The sequence below is a fragment of the Arachis hypogaea genome, chromosome 1, assembly GCF_003086295.3.
Source record: "Arachis hypogaea cultivar Tifrunner chromosome 1, arahy.Tifrunner.gnm2.J5K5, whole genome shotgun sequence".
Lineage (NCBI taxonomy): Eukaryota > Viridiplantae > Streptophyta > Magnoliopsida > Fabales > Fabaceae > Arachis > Arachis hypogaea.
The window spans coordinates 45,883,986-45,900,811 of NC_092036.1; the positions used below are offsets into that span (position 1 = coordinate 45,883,986).

A 16,826-nucleotide genomic window follows, 5' to 3' on the forward strand; every position below is an offset into this window, starting at 1 on the left:
GTTATTATAATTATTCTATTGAAAACCGCCTTGAAAAATATTGTTAAAATTCTGTGGCCTCTGATGTTGCTCTCTCCATCCCAAATTCGGATGATTTCTCCACCCTTGATTATAGGTCTTGGCATAAGGATTATTATTGGGGTTTCTAGGAGCATTCCCCATGTAGTTGACCTGTTCAAAGGGAAATTGAGCATAATCATAATTCTCACCTTGCATAAAACAACCAGTCATGTCATAAAGAGCCTCTTGAGGGGCATTCTGAGCATTAACAGTTGAAACCTACATCCCACTCAACTGTTGAGTAATCAAATTCATCTGCTGAGACAAAATTTTATTCTGAGCAAGAAGAGCATCCAAAGCCTCTACTTCCAAAATGCCTTTCTTCTGAGGGGTCCTAGAGTTTACAAGATTCCTGTTAGATGAGTAGAGATATTGGTTGTTAGCAACCAACTCAATAAGCTCAGTAGTCTCCTCAGGTGTCTTCTTCATGTGCAATGAACCACCTGTAGAATTATTTAAACACATCTTGGACATTTCATATAAGCCATCACAAAAGATCTTCAGCTCAGTCCATTTAGAAAACATGTCAAGAGGGTATTGCCTGGTCAGCAGCTTGTATCTCTCCCAGGCTTCATAGAGGGTCTCACCATCTTTTTGCATGAAGGTCTGAACCTCCATCCTTAGCTTAGTCAACTTTTGTAGTGGAAAAAATTTAGACAAAAATCCAGTGGCCACCTTATCCCAAGTGTCCAGGCTCTCCTTGGGTTGAGAATCTAACCATAGCTTTGCTCTATCCCTCACAGCAAATGGGAAGAGCATGAGTTTGTAAACCTCAGAATTCACTCCATTTGTTTTCACAGTATCACAAATCTGCAAGAAATTAGAAATAAATTGATTTGGGACTTCCTAAGGAAGTCCGTGATACTAACAATTTTGTTGCACAAGAGTGACTAGCTGAGGTTTCAGTTCAAAATTATTTGCAACTATAGGAGGCACCACAATACTTTTCCCATAGAGATCTGGATTAGGAGCAGTGTATGAGCCAAGCACTCTTCTTTGTTCATCCTCATTCGGAATTGCCACATTGTCATTGACAGCACGATTAGGATCCATAGTGGACTCTGCAGCTTCCTTTTTAAAGGTCTCACTTAGATTTTCACTAGCCTTGTAAAGTCTAGCTTGTTGCAAAAGCTGCCTCAAAGTCCTTTCAGGTTCAGGATCAAAATCTACAAGAGGTTCCTTGTCTCTGTTCCTGCTCATAAACAAACAGAAAACAAGAAAAAGTGGGATTCTCTACGTCAGAGTGCAGAGAATTCTCAGTGAGGTAACATGTGTAAACAAATAAAATAGAACAACTAAATAATTGAAGCAGAAAAATTCAAAAATAATAAAATCAAAACAAAAATTTCGAAATTTGTAAAAAAAATTAAACAAGAAAATTAAAATAAAATTAACTAAGTGACACCAAACTTAATTTTAGAAATTAACGAAAAATAATAGCACTAAATTTCGAAAATATAAGAGCCAAACTAAATAAAATAAAACCTAAAATGCCTAATCTAAGCAATCAAACAACTAATAGTTGTCAATCACAGTCAATCCCCGGCAACGACGCCAAAAATTTGGTGCGAAATTTATAACCCACAAACTAACCTGCAAGTGCACCGGGTCGTACCAAGTAGTACCTCAAGTGAATAAGGGTCGATCCCATGAGGATTGATGGACTAAGCAACAATAATTGTGTGATTTACTAAGTTAGACAAACAGAAAAGAGTGTTTGGGTTTCAGTTGCATTAAACAGTAAATTCAGAGAATTAATAAAGCAAGCAGTAAATTAGTGTGAAATATATGGAGAAAAACAGTTAAGGTTTCAGAGATATTTATTTTCCGGATTAACTTTTCTTACTAACTACTTTAATCATGCAAGATTCAATTCATGAAAAACTATATGTGAACAAAACCCTAGTTCCTTAGACCTTTTTAGTCTCCTCTAACCTTCATCAACCGCCAATTCCTTGGTAACTTGATTCTAATTAGAGGGTTAAGTTCAATTCTAGTTTATATGCCACAGAAATCCTAATTATCCAAATATAAGAGGATCATATGTCACGTATTCTGTTAAGCCCAGATAATTAGAAATTTAGGAGAAGTTGTTTTCAAGCTGTTGTTCAAGCAAAGAGCTTTTCTAAGTTTTACAAGAACTCAATTAGAACAAGGGTCATACTTCCGTTCCACCCAGATTCATAAGATAAAGAGCAAAACAATTCTTGAAATTGAAATCAATACATAAATTAAAATAGAACAGTAATAGTATGAATCCATAGAATAAATAGAGCTCCTAACCTTAACAGTGGAGGTTTAATTGCTCATTGTTCAGAGAGAAAACAAGGATTTTGAAACACTATAAAGTGCGGAATGAGGTCCGAGAGAAGAGAGTGAGCCCTATGGGATGATTCTTTTTCCTTTTATATCTAATCCTAATTAATGTAAAATATATTTTCTAAAACTAAATAATATCTTTTCCTATTTTAAAATAAAATAAAAGTTTTAAATCAAGAAATAAATAACAAATCTTCGTGCATGCCTTCAATTTGGACACTGGGACCACTTTGAATCACTGAGCTGGCGCCTAACATGGAAAATCCCAAGTTAGGCGCCACTATGGCAGCTTGTAATCATGTGCTTTTGTCTTCCTGGCACCTAACTTCAAGTTCTTCAAGTTGGACTTGGCCTAGGTAGCATTGTTTGGAGTGCAGTTCCTTCTTCTGGCGCTTAACTTGGGAAAAGCCAAGTTAGGAGCCAGTATGGCCGAATAGGTTGGAGAAGAAGTGTATACTATTATACATCGTTGGAAATCTCTGGAAGTTAGATTTCTAATGCCACTAAAGTCACGTCAATTGGAATTTTGTAGCTCGAGTTATTTTTTATGTTGGAGTGTAGGGAGGTCAGGGTTGACAGCATCATTCACTTTCTTCTCTTTTTCTACAGAAACTCCATCAAATCCGTCCGAATGCTACCTGAAATAAACAGAATTGCACATCACTCAAGGTAGCATCTATAGTGGCTAAAGGATATTTAAATCTTGATTAAATTCAATAATTTGAAAGCAAATTCACTAGGAAAAGATAGAAAAGATGCTCACGCATCATAATGATCTTTTAATAAAATATTAGGAATAAAGTGATCTTTTGACTCTTGAGGGGGTAAAACGAGAATTTTAAAAATATTCAAGGGAAAAACAGTAGTTTAGATACTAATTCTACCTTTTGTTCTCTCTTGTTGCTTGTATATGATTTGTGTTTACATTGTGAAATAGATTTATTTCGATCTTCCGTTATGATTTATAATTTATTGTGTATAACCGTTATCCTTTGCAATATGTTAAAAAAAATTTACCCAAAAATGCAATCACGTTTCTAATGGCGAATCAGGCTCATATGCTATATTAATAAGGAGTTAGAGTTTTAGGAGAACAGAATAGTATCACCTTGTTTTTACTATGATCATGAGTCGTTACATTTTTTACATCTTAGACTAACACTACAAGGAAATAATCTTTCTGCCATGCATTTAAAGCGTACCGAAAAGTACAAAAAAGCGTGCCGATAGCTTTTCGCCACGCTTTTTGAACTACCGACGCGCTTTTGAAAGGGTCCCATCTGCCAGCGTGCCGGTTGATCTACCGCCATGCTTTTCTTGATCTATTGGTCCGCTTTACATTTTGCCACGCTTTTATCTATTGGCACGCTTAAAAGCGTGGCTATATGTATAACCCTACATTCACGTTTTTAAAGCGTGCCGAAAGATGGATATACAGCCACACTTTTAAAACATGCCGAAAGATGGATATACAGCCACATTTTTAAAACGTGCCAAATGATGGATATACAGTCACGCAAGCATGCCAAAAATTAAAAACTTGTCGTTACACTTCAAAAGCGTGGCCTAATCCTTTTTTAAATAAAAAAGAAAAAATAAGAAAAATAGAAATACTGATAAGTTAATCTTTCAAATAAAATATAATACTAAAAAATTAATCTTCCATTGATTTATATGAATTATGTACATGATAAAACATAAATAAAACATTTAAGAAAAAATAAATTCAAATTCCAAAATAAACATTTAAAAAAATTACAATTCTAAGTTAGAAAAAAATCGAATCTAATTCCTAAACAACATCCGGACTAATTTGTAGCATACAAATGGTTGCATGCAACTCTTGTATAACTGTTGGAGGTGGAGAAGCTGTTGGAAAACAGTAACCTGTATGCATGAGAACTATACAATAAATTGCAAAATCAGTAATAATTTCAACCATGTTAAATTTGTCACTTAGTAATCAAAACTAGTAGCCCCCTTTTTATAATAATACGTACCTGCAACAAGATCTGAGTCATATCTATAGACATCAGTCCCCCATAGCTGGTCACTTCTGACCTGAACATATTCATTATATGCCAATCCAACAATCCTTAATGCTCATCTTGTGGTAGTCATTTTTGTTTAAGCACTATCATTATTAAACTAGAAGTTAAGAAAGTAGTGTATTCCTTTCCAAAATTCACACGAGTCCCCAGCAGACAATAAAATAGTTGGAAGAGAATTTGCAAAGAAAGTTTACTTCAAGTAACTAAATTCAATTCATAGAACCTGTCTACTAAATAGCACACTAGGACTCTAACTGGAACTATTTTTGTTGCCAGTACCTCTCTATTAGCTTTACCAGAAGCATACAACTTGTCATCACTTCTCTCCCCCACATTTTATCATATTCACTATTCAAATAGCAATCTGCTAACTGAATAACAAAACTTTAAATCTTATTCCTACACATGACTTTAATTGGCTGTTTACCTGTGAACATAACTTGATTGCTCCAGGAAAGTCGTTAAGTTTAAGGCAACAAGCTGCACCATTCAACCAGCATGACACTCTTAGTGCTTTAGCTTTTTGTTTTTCCTCATCATCCCCAAACCATCCATCTTCACTAGCATAATTAGCAGCCTGAGAGAAACAAGGTATCATTGATTAGCTAGGAAGGTAAAAGGAGGTTACTAAACCTTGAAAACTCAATGCCAACATAATTCAAGCTACCTTATCATACTTCTAGGCTACCCGCTCACACTTGCAACCTTTAAATATCATATTGCCTTCTTCTTTCTTCCTTTTAGTTGTATCAATTTTCTCGTTACTTTTCAATTCCCATGGTGCTTTCTCCTGTCAATCAAATAGAATCTAAGAGAGTTAAAAAGAATTAATATAGGGAGACAAACATATTTATGTAAATGATAAGCTGCACGCAGCATCCAAAACTAAAGTTACTGCAGGTTTCTTTTTTTTCATTTTATGGCGCATGGTACTAGTTTGCATCATAATCCACAGAAAAGTAATTGAAGAAAGCATAAGTTTGGGATTTTATTTACCAAATCTCCAACGAGCTTGAACAAGAGCCATGTCAGGATTGCCAATCAAGAAGCGAATGGCTCTTCTCAAGAAATTAGCTTCAGGCCAGAAATCAACATCGAATATTGCATCTCCACCATTTGCTGCATTATTTTTCATTTCTTATTAGCAACACATATTTCCTAAGACTCATTATTTTTTACTAAAAAATCACACAATTTCAAATAAAATTATTTTACTAAAAAATCACACAATTACTCCTTAGAAGGTTGAGGTTGAGATCCATGATTACTGATGAGCGGATAATTTATACGCTTTTTGGCATTGTTTTTAGGAAGTTTTTAGTATGATCTAGTTACTTTTAGGGATGTTTTCATTAGTTTTAATGCTAAATTCACATTTCTAGACTTTAATATGAGTTTGTGTGTTTTTCTGTGATTTCAGGTATTTTCTGGCTGAAATTGAGGGACCTGAGCAAAACTCTGATAAGAGGCTGACAAAGGACTGCTAATGCTGTTGGAATCTGACCTCCCTGCACTCGAAATAGATTTTCTGGAGCTACAGAACTCCAAATGGCGCACTCTCAATGGCGTTGGAAAGTAGACATCTAGAGATTTCTAGAAATATATAATAGTCCATACTTTATTCAAGATTTGATGACGTAAACTGGCGCTCAACGCCAGATCCATGCTGCATTCTGGAGTCAAACGCCAGAAACACGTCACGAACCAGAGTTGAACGCCCAAAACACGTTACAACTTGGCGTTCAACTCCAAGAGAAGCCTCAGCTCGTGGATAGATCAAGCTCAGCCCAAGCACACACCAAATGGGCCCCGGAAGTGAATTTATGTATCAATTACTTACCTCTGTAAACCCTAGTAGCTAGTTTAGTATAAATAGAACTTTTTACTAGTTTATTAGATATCTTTGATTGTATTATTCAATCTTTTGGACGTTTAGTTCTTAGATCTGGGGGCTGGCCATTCGGCCATGCCTGGACCTTTATCACTTATGTATTTTCAACGGTGGAGTTTCTACACACCATAGATTAAGGGTGTGGAGCTCTGCTGTACCTCAAGTTTCAATGCAAGTACTACTATTTTCTATTCAATTCGACTTATTCTTATTCTAAGATATTCGTTGCACTTCAACATGATGAATGTGATGATCTGTGACACTCATCATCATTCTCACCTATGAACGCGTGACTGACAACCACTTCCGTTCTACCTTAGACCGGGCGCATATCTCTTGGATTCCTTAATCAGAATCTTCATGGTATAAGCTAGAATTGATGGCGGCAATCATGGGAATCCGGAATGTCTAACCTTGTCTGTGGTATTCCGAGTAGGATTCCGGGATTAAATGACCGTGACGAGCTTTAAACTTGCGATTGTTGGGCGTGATGACAAACGCAAAAGAATCAAGGGATTCTATTCCAACATGATCGAGAACCGACAGATGATTAGCCGTGCTGTGACAGAGCATTTAGACCATTTTCACTGAGAGGATGGGATGTAGCCATTGACAACGGTGATGCCCTACATACAGCTTGCCATAGAAAGGAGTGACAAAGATTGGATAAAGACAGTAGAAAAGCAGAGATTCAGAAGGAACACAGCACATCCATACACCTATCTGAAATTCCCACCATTGGATTACATGAGTAACTTTATCTTTATTTTCTATTTAATTTATTAATATTATTCGAAAAACCAATAATCTCTTAAATTAGTAAAATCCGTCTAACTGGGATTTACAAGATGACCATAGGTTGCTTCATACCAACAATCTCTGTGGGATCGAACCTTACTCACGTAAGGTATTACTTGGACGACCCAGTACACTTGCTGGTTAGTTGTGCGGAGTTGTGACAAAGTGAGATTCACGTTTGAGAGCACCAAATCTTTGGAGCCATTGTTGATGATCACAATTTCGTCCACCAAGTTTTTGGCGCCGTTGCCGCGGATTGTTCGAGTATGGACAACTGACGGTTCATCTTGTTGCTCAGATTAGGTAATTTTCTTTTAAAAAAATTTTCAAAAATCTTTCAAATAAAAATTTATTCCTATTTTCAAAAATTTCTTTTAAAATAAATCATTCTATAGCTTCAAAACATTTAAGAATGGATTCCAGAGTTTCATGAAGCATGTTGAATCCTGGCTGGCTACAAAGCCATATTCAAACTCCTTTGGAATTGGTCTTCAACTAATCACCACAATGCATGTAATTCCATTCTAAAGCTGACTGGCTATTAAGCCATGTCCAACCCTTTGATTGGAGTTTTGGGCTAATATTGAAAGATTCCTGGAATTCTTCTTAAAGATTTTGAATTTCTTATTTTCTTTCTCCTATATGTTTTTCGAAAAAATAAAATAAAATACAAAAAAATTAAAAAAAATAAAAAATATTTTGTGTTTCTTGTTTGAGTCTTGAGTCAATTTTTAAGTTTGGTGTCAATTGCAAGTTTTTAAAATTATTATGCATTTTTCGAAATTTCATGCATTCATAGTGTTCTTCATGATCTTCAAGTTGTTCTTGGTAAGTCTTCTTGTTTGATCTTGATGTTTTCTTGTTTTGTGTATTTTCTTGTTTTTCATATGCTTTTTCGTTTGTTAGAGTCCAAGCATTAAAGATTTCTAAGTTTGGTGTCTTGCATGTTTTCTTTGCATCAAAAATTTTTCAAAAATATGTTCTTGATGTTCATCATGATCTTCAAAGTGTTCTTGGTGTTCATCTTGACATTCATAGTGTTCTTGCATGCATCATATGTTTTGATTCATAATTTTCATGTTGTGAGTCATTTTTATGTTTTTCTCTCTCATAATTAAAAATTCAAAAATAAAAAATATCTTTTCCTTAATTTTCTCATAATTTTCGAAAATTTGAGTTGACTTAGTCAAAAATTTTTAAAATTAGTTGTTTCTTACAAGTCAAGTCAAATTTTCAATTTTAAAAATCCTATCTTTTCAAAACTTTTTCAAAAATCAAATCTTTTTCATTTTTATCTTATGATTTTCGAAAATTTAAAAATATTTTTCAAAAATCTTTTTCTTAATTTTATCTTTATTTTCGAAAATTATGCTAACAATTAATGTGATTGATTCAAAAAATTTGAAGTTTGTTACTTTCTTGCTAAGAAAGGTTCAATCTTTAAATTCTAGAATCATATCTTTTAGTTTCTTGTTAGTCAAGTAATTAATTTTAATTTTAAAAAAATTAAATCTATCTATCTTTTTCAAAATTTTATCTTTTTCAAAAATTTGATTTTAAAATATCTTATCTAACTTCTTATCTTTTCAAATTTGATTTTAATATCTTTTTCAACTAACTATTTGACTTTTTGTTTGTTTCTTATCTTTTTCAAAACCACCTAACTACTTCTCCCTCTCTAATTTTCGAAAATATCTCACCTCTTTTTCAAAATTATTTTTAATTAATTAACTAATTGTTTAAAAATTTTAATTTTAATTTTATCTCATCTTTATTTTTCGAAAATCATTAACTCCTTTTCAAAATTAATTTTTGAATTCTCTCTCTCATCTTCTTCTATTTATTTATTTATTTACTAACACTTCTCTTCACCTCTCTTCATCTCCAATCACTGCTTCTATCCTCACCCTTGTGTTTGGGTTCTTCTTCACTTTTATTCCTTTCTTCTTCTACTAATAATAAGGATCCTCTTTACTGTGACATAGAGGATTCCTCTTCCTTTTCTTTTTCTCTTCTCTTTCATATGAGCAGGAACAAGGAAAAAGGCACTCTTGTTGAAGCTGATCCTGAACCTCAAAGGACTCTGAAGAGGAAACTAAGAGAAGCTAAATTACAACAATCCAGAGGTAACCTTTCTGAAATTTTCGAACAAGAGAAGGAGATGGCAGCCGAACCCAACAACAATAATGCAAGGAGGATGCTTGGTGATTTTACTAAACCCACGTCCAAGTTTGATGGAAGAAGCATCTCAATTCCTGCCATTAGAGCAAATAATTTTGAGCTGAAACCTCAATTAGTTGCTCTAATGCAACAGAACTGCAAGTTTTATGGACTTCCATCTGAAGATCCCTACCAGTTCTTAACTGAGTTTTTGCAGATCTGTGAGACTTTTAAGACTAATGGAGTAGATCTTGAAGTCTACAGGCTCATGCTTTTCCCTTTTGCTGTAAGAGACAGAGCTAGAGCATAGTTGGACTCTCAACCTAAAGATAGCCTGAACTCGTGGGATAAGCTGGTCACGGCCTTCTTGGCTAAGTTCTTTCCTCCTCAAAAGCTGAGCAAGCTTAGAGTGGATATTCAAACCTTCAAACAAAAAGATGGTGAATCCCTCTATGAAGCTTGGGAAAGATACAAGCAGATGACCAAAAGATGTCCTTCTGACATGTTCTCAGAATGGATCATGATAGATATATTCTATTATGGTCTATCTGAGTTCTCTAAGATGTCATTGGACCATTCTGCAGGTAGATCCATTCACCTAAAGAAAACACCTGCAGAAGCTCAAGAACTTATTGACATGGTTGCAAATAACCAATTCATGTACACTTCTGAGAGAATTTCCGTGAATAATGGGATGCCTCAGAGGAAGGGAGTTCTTGAAATTGATGCTCTGAATGCCATATTGGCTCAGAACAAAGTGTTGACTCAGCAAGTCAACATGATTTCTCAAGGTCTGAATGGATGGCAAAATGCATCCAACAGTACTAAAGAGGCATCTTCTGAATAAGAAGCTTATGATCCTGAGAACCCTACAATGGCAGAGGTAAATTACATGGGTGAACCTTATGGAAACACCTATAATTCATCATGGAGAAATCATCCAAATTTCTCATGGAAGAATCAACAAAAGCCTCAACAAGGCTTTAATAATGGTGGAAGAAATAGACTTAGCAATATCAAGCCTTATCCATCATCTTCTCAGCAACAGACAGAGAATTATGAACAGAATACCTCTAACTTAGCAAACTTAGTCTCTGATCTGTCTAAAGCCACTTTAAGTTTCATGAATGAAACAAGGTCCTCCATCAGAAATCTGGAGGCACAAGAGGGCCAGTTGAGTAAGAAAGTCACTGAAACTCCTCCTAGTACTCTCCCAAGCAATACTGAAGAAAATCCAAAGAGAGAGTGCAAGGCCATTGACATAGTCAATATGGCCGAATGCAAGGAGGAGGAGGAGGACGTGAATCCCAATGAGGAAGACCTCATGGGATGTCTCTCAAGCAAGAAGGAGTTCCCTATTGAGGACCTAAAGGAATCTAAGGCTCACATAGAGACCATAGAGATTCCATTAAACCTCCTTCTGCCATTCATGAGCTCTGAAGACTATTCTTCCTCAGAAGAGGATGAAGATGTAACTAGAGAGCAATTTGCTCAATATCTAGGAGCTATCATGAAGCTGAATGCCAAATTGTTTGGTAATGAGACTTGGGAAGGTGAACTTCCCTTGCTCATTAGTGAACTAGATACATGGATTCAGAAAACTTTACCTCAAAAGAGACAAGATCCAGGCAAATTCTTAATACCCTGTACCATAGGCACTATGACCTTTAACAAGGCTTTGTGTGACTTGGGATCAGGCATAAATCTTATGCCACTCTCTGTAATGGAGAAACTAGGGATCATTGAGGTACAGCCTGCCATATTCTCATTACAAATGGCAGACAAGTCAGTAAGACAAGCTTATGGATTGGTAGAGGACGTACTAGTGAAGGTTGAAGGCCTTTACATCCCTGCTGATTTCATAATCTTAGACACTAGGAAGGAGGAGGATGAATGCATCATCCTTGGGAGACCTTTCCTGGCCACAGCAGAAGCTGTGATAGATGTTAACAGAGGAGAATTAGTCCTTCAATTGAATGGGGACTACCTTGTGTTTAAAACCCAAGGGTGCTCTTCTATAAACACGGAAAAGAGGCACAGTAAGCTTCTCTCAGTACAGAGTCAAACAGAGCCCCCACAATCAAACTCTAAGTTTGGTGTTGGGAGGCCATAACCAAACTCTAAGTTTGGTGTTGAACCCCTATATCCAAACTCTAAGTTTGGTGTTGTGAGTCCACAACATTGACCTGATCACCTTTGTGGCTCTAAGAGAGCCCACTGTCAAGCTAGTGACATTAAAAGAGCGCCTGTTGGGAGGCAACCCAATTTTTATTTATCTGATTTTATTTTATTTTCATTGTTCTTTTATGTTTTATTAGGTTCATGATCATGTGGAGTCACGAAAAAATATTAAAATTAAAAATAGAATCAAAAATAGCAGAAGAAAAATCACACCCTGGAGGAAGGACTTACTGGCGTTTAAACGCCAGTAAGGAGCATCTGGCTGGCGTTTAACGCCAGAACAGAGCATGGATCTGGTGCTGACTGCCAGAAACAAGCAACATCCCAGTGTTCAAACGCCAGGAATGCACCCTGACGAAATCTGGCGCTGAACGCCAGAAACAAGCATGGAACAGGCGTTCAACGCCAGAAACATGCTGCACATGGGCGTTGAACGCCCAGAACATGCATCACTTCGGCGTTTAAACACCAGAATTGCATGCAAAGGCACTCTACATGCCTAATTGGTGCAGGGATGTAAATTCTTGACACCCTAGGATCTGTGGACCCCACAGGATCACGTCAGGATCTATGGACCCCACAGGATCTCCACCCACCTCAACTCACTTTCTCTCTTCTTCACCAATCACCTCAATCTCTCTTCCCCATCACCCCTTCACTACTCACATCCATCCATATCTTCCCCAACCAATCCCACCCATATGGACGAAACATACACATCTCTCCCTCTCCTCCATATCTTCTTCCATTCTTTCTTCTTTTGCTCGAGGGCGAGCAACATTTTAAGTTTGGTGTGGTAAAAGCATAGCTTTTTGTTTTTCCATAACCATTGATGGCACCTAAGGCCAGAGAAACCTCTAGAAAGAGGAAAGGGAAGACAAAAGCTTCCACCTTCGAGTCATAGGAGATGGAGAGATTCATCTAAAGGGTCTATAGCTCAGTGGTAGAACATTTGACTGCAAATCAAGAGATCCCTGAGATACCTCAGGGGATAAATTTTCCTCCACACAATTATTGGGAGCAACTAAGGATAGGAGTACCAAAATCACGAGGGAGGAGCAACAAAGGCAAGGAAGGGACATAGAAGAGCTCAAGGACATCATTGGTCCTTCAAGAAGAAGACACCACTAAGGTGGATTCATTCCTTGTTCTTATTTTTTCTGTTTTTCATTTTCATCTATGTTTTGTGTCTCTACTTCATGATCATTAGTATGTAGTAACTATGTCTTAAGGCTATAAATAATTTCATAAATCCTTCACCTCTCTTAAATGAAAAATGTTTTTAATTCAAAAGAACAAGAAGTACATAAATTTCAAATTTATCCTTGAATTTAGTTTAATTATATTGATGTGGTGACAATACTTTCTATTTTCTGAATGAATGCTTGAACAATGCATAATTTTTTATCTTGTTGTTTATGAATGTTAAAATTGTTGGCTCTTGAAAGAATGATGAACAAAGAGAAATGCTATTGATAATCTAAAAAATCATGAAATTGATTCTTGAAGCAAGAAAAAGCAGTGAAAAACAAAAGCTTGTGAAAAAAATATATATTGGCGAAAAAAATTTAGAAAGAAAAAGAAAAAGCAAGCAGAAAAAGCCAATAGCCCTTAAAACCAAAAGGCAAGGGTAAAAAGGATCCAAGGCTTTGAGCATCAATGGATAGGAGGGCCCAAGAAAATAAAATCCAGGCCTAAGCAGCTAAATCAAGCTATCCCTAACCATGTGCTTAGGGCATGCAGGTCCAAGTGAAAAGCTTGAGAATGAGTGGTTAAAGTCGTGATCCAAAGCAAAATGAGTGTGCTTAAGAGTTCTGGACACCTCTAACTGGGGACTCTAGCAAAGTTGAGTCACAATCTGAAAAGGTTCACCCAGTCATGTGTCTGTGGCATTTATGTATCCGGTGGTAATACTGGAAAACAAAGTGCTTAGGGCCATGGCCAAGACTCATAAAAGTAGTTGTATTCAAGAATCAACATACTTAACTAGGAGAATCAATAACACTATCCGAAATTCTAAGTTCCCATAGATTCCAATCATTCTAAACTTCAAAGGATGAAGTGAGATGCCAAAACTGTTCAGAAGCAAAAAACTACAAGTCCCGCTCATCTAATTAGAACTAATATTAATTGATATTCTGGGATTTATAGTATATTCTCTTCTTTTTATCCTAATTGATTTTCAGTTGCTTGGGGACAAGCAAAAATTTAAGTTTGGTATTGTGATGAGCGGTAATTTATACGCTTTTTGGCATTGTTTTTAGGAAGTTTTTAGTATGATCTAGTTACTTTTAAGGATGTTTTCATTAGTTTTTATGATAAATTTACATTTCTGGACTTTACTATGAGTTTGTGTGTTTTTCTGTGATATCAGGTATTTTCTGGCGGAAATTGAGGGACCTGAGCAAAACTCTGATAAGAGGCTGACAAAGGACTGCTGATGTTGTTGGAATCTGACCTCCCTTCCCTCAAAATAGATTTTCTGGAGTTAAAAAACTCCAAATGGCGCGCTCTCAACAGCGTTGGAAAGTAGACATCCAGAGCTTTCCAGCAATATATAATAGTTCATACTTTATACGAGATTTGACGACATAAACTGGCGCTCAACGCCAGTTCCATGCTACATTTTGGAGTCAAACGCCAGAAACACATCACGAACCAGAGTTGAACGCCCAAAACACGTTACAACTTGGCGTTCAACTCCAAGAGAAGCCTCAGCTCGTGGATAGATCAAGCTCAGCCCAAGCACACACCAAGTGGGCCCCAGAAGTGAATTTATGCATCAATTACTTACCTCTGTAAACCCTAGTAGCTAGTTTAGTATAAATAGAACTTTTTACTAGTTTATTAGATATCTTTGATTGTATTATTCAATCTTTTGGACGTTTAGTTCTTAGATCTGGGGGCTGGCCATTCGGCCATGCCTGGACCTTCATCACTTATGTATTTTCAACGATGAAATTTCTACACACTATAGATTAAGGGTGTGGAGCTCTGCTGTACCTCAAGTTTCAATGCAAGTACTACTATTTTCTATTCAATTCGATTTATTCTTATTCTAAGATATTCGTTGCACTTCAACATGATGAATGTGATGATCCGTGACACTCATCATCATTCTCACCTATGAACGCGTGACTGACAACCACTTCCGTTCTACCTTAGACTGGGCGCATATCTCTTGGATTCCTTAATCAGAATCTTTATGGTATAAGCTAGAATTGATGGCGGCATTCATGGGAATCCAGAAAGTCTAACCTTGTCTATGGTATTCCGAGTAGGATTCCGGGATTGAATGACTGTGTCGAGTTTCAAACTCGCGATTGCTGGGCGTGATGACAAATGCAAAAGAATCAAGGGATTCTATTCCAGCATGATCAAGAACCGACAGATGATTAGCCGTGCTGTGACAGAGCATTTGGACCATTTTCACTGAGAGGATGGGATGTAGCCATTGACAACAGTGATGCCCTACATACAGCTTGCCATAGAAAGGAGTGACAATGATTGGATAAAGACAGTAGAAAAGCAGAGATTCAGAAGGAACACAGCACATCCATACACCTATCTGAAATTCCCACCATTGGATTACATGAGTAACTTTATCTTTATTTTCTATTTAATTTATTATTATTATTCGAAAAACCAATAATCTCTTAAATTAGTTAAATCCGTCTGACTGGGATTTACAAGATGACCATAGGTTGCTTCATACCAACAATCTCTGTGGGATCGACCCTTACTCACGTAAGGTATTATTTGGACGACCCAGTACACTTGCTGGTTAATTGTGCGGAGTTGTGACAAAGTGAGATTCACGTTTGAGAGCACCAAATCTTTGGAACCATTGTTGATGATCACAATTTCGTCCACCAATTACCCTTTGGTCTTCCACGGATATGCTCCCAATTGAAAGGTACTGCAACATGTTTTGTTACCTGATCCAAATAGTATGGAAAAGTTAATCTTTAGCAGAGGAAAAGTTAGAAATTTCATAATGCTTTACAGAAAGAATGGATAGGGAAAGTTGGCATTTACGTTACCAATTATATTCAAATATTTAACATTTGCATAGAGCCATAGACTATAAATACTAAATTTAATTGATACAGCAGGAGCACTCTCATCAATCATCATCATATTCATCATATATATACAGAGTAACAAAACCAAAGAAACAGAAAAATCTATATAAATGAATCGGTTAAACACGTGATGGTAATGAAGGAATGACCAACCTATTTAATAACAGGATGAAACATGGGACATTGGCATAGAAACAGGGAAAAAATTCATGTGTAGCTCAGGACAAATAAAAGAAAGAAAGAAAGAAGGTTCTAGTATCTGTGTCGTGTGAAACAGCACAGGAAGCTTCAGCAAGGGAAGAGGTGTATAAAAGATTAAAAGTCAATGTAAATCAGTGGGAAGTGAACATCACAAGGTGAGAGATTTCAGTCCCATGAGACGTGTATATATGATGCAGCAGAATTTGTGTAACGGAATGAGTGGGAGCAAAAGGTAATTGACTAATAATTAAGAACAATTAGAAATTCCTAAGTCAATATGCATTTGAAAAACCATTCCCAATCATATCTAAAGCACTTAAGCACTTTCAATGCAAAGGTAATCGACTCATTGATTCATTGATTTAGGGGATCTTCAAACTTAATTGGAAATAGGATAAGTAATCTATTGAAACCAAAGAACAAATGAAGAATCAATTAAAAACACTGTGATTATCCATAAAAGAATAAAAGTGAAAAGAAAAAAACTAGAAAAGGGGGTAAGGAATAATCACCTTTCAAAGGTGGCCTTGGAGAACTAGAATGCAGAATTGTTTGAAGGGAGACAATTAATTGAGTATCCACCTTTAGAGATCTCATCTTTCACAAACTTCAGGTGAGAAACAAAAGGCTCAAGCAGAAAGAAAAAATAAGAGACAGCAGAGAGATGCAGCATGGCACATCATATCACAAGCCTGTTTAGTGAGGAGACACACAACTGCTCCAAGAGAAAACCTTTCCGGTGATGGTAGGGCCTTATGTTATTTAATGCCTCAACTCCTCCGGCAGCAAAATTAATTGCCAATAAAAATATAATTATGATTACTCATTTTAATAACTAATTTTGATGACTCATTTTAATATATAAATAATATAATTATTTTATCAAATATATTAAATCATTCAACAATTCTAAATGGTCAACTTCTTCTAATGTAAAGTAAAGCAACTGTAAGTAAGTTTGTACTTAATATTTTCTGTACAGAAATAGTATATGTTTGTGTGATAGAAAAGTTTTAATTTATATATGTATTTCTACTTTTACAATTAAACAAAATTCTAACTATTGTGTCAGTATTTTTG

The 16,826-nt window shown here is 36.0% G+C and overlaps 1 long non-coding RNA gene and 2 other non-coding genes across 3 annotated transcripts; 1 reads left to right on the top strand and 2 right to left on the bottom strand.

Annotated features, from left to right (window-relative positions):
* The first annotated feature begins 579 nt into the window (after nt 1–579).
* LOC112711227 (small nucleolar RNA R71) lies at nt 580–687 on the top strand. Its single transcript, XR_003157367.1, has one exon. It is a non-coding gene; the product is annotated as a small nucleolar RNA R71 (small nucleolar RNA).
* Nucleotides 688–9,679: 8,992 nt separating this feature from the next.
* Nucleotides 9,680–9,783, bottom strand: LOC112714198 (small nucleolar RNA R71). Its single transcript, XR_003159158.1, has one exon. It is a non-coding gene; the product is annotated as a small nucleolar RNA R71 (small nucleolar RNA).
* Nucleotides 9,784–15,051: 5,268 nt separating this feature from the next.
* On the bottom strand, nt 15,052–16,473 carry LOC140183945 (uncharacterized). Its single transcript, XR_011880525.1, has 2 exons — nt 16,259–16,473; nt 15,052–15,398 (listed from the first exon to the last, which is right to left on the bottom strand). It is a non-coding gene; the product is annotated as an uncharacterized lncRNA (long non-coding RNA).
* Between the last annotated feature and the right edge of the window lie 353 nt (nt 16,474–16,826).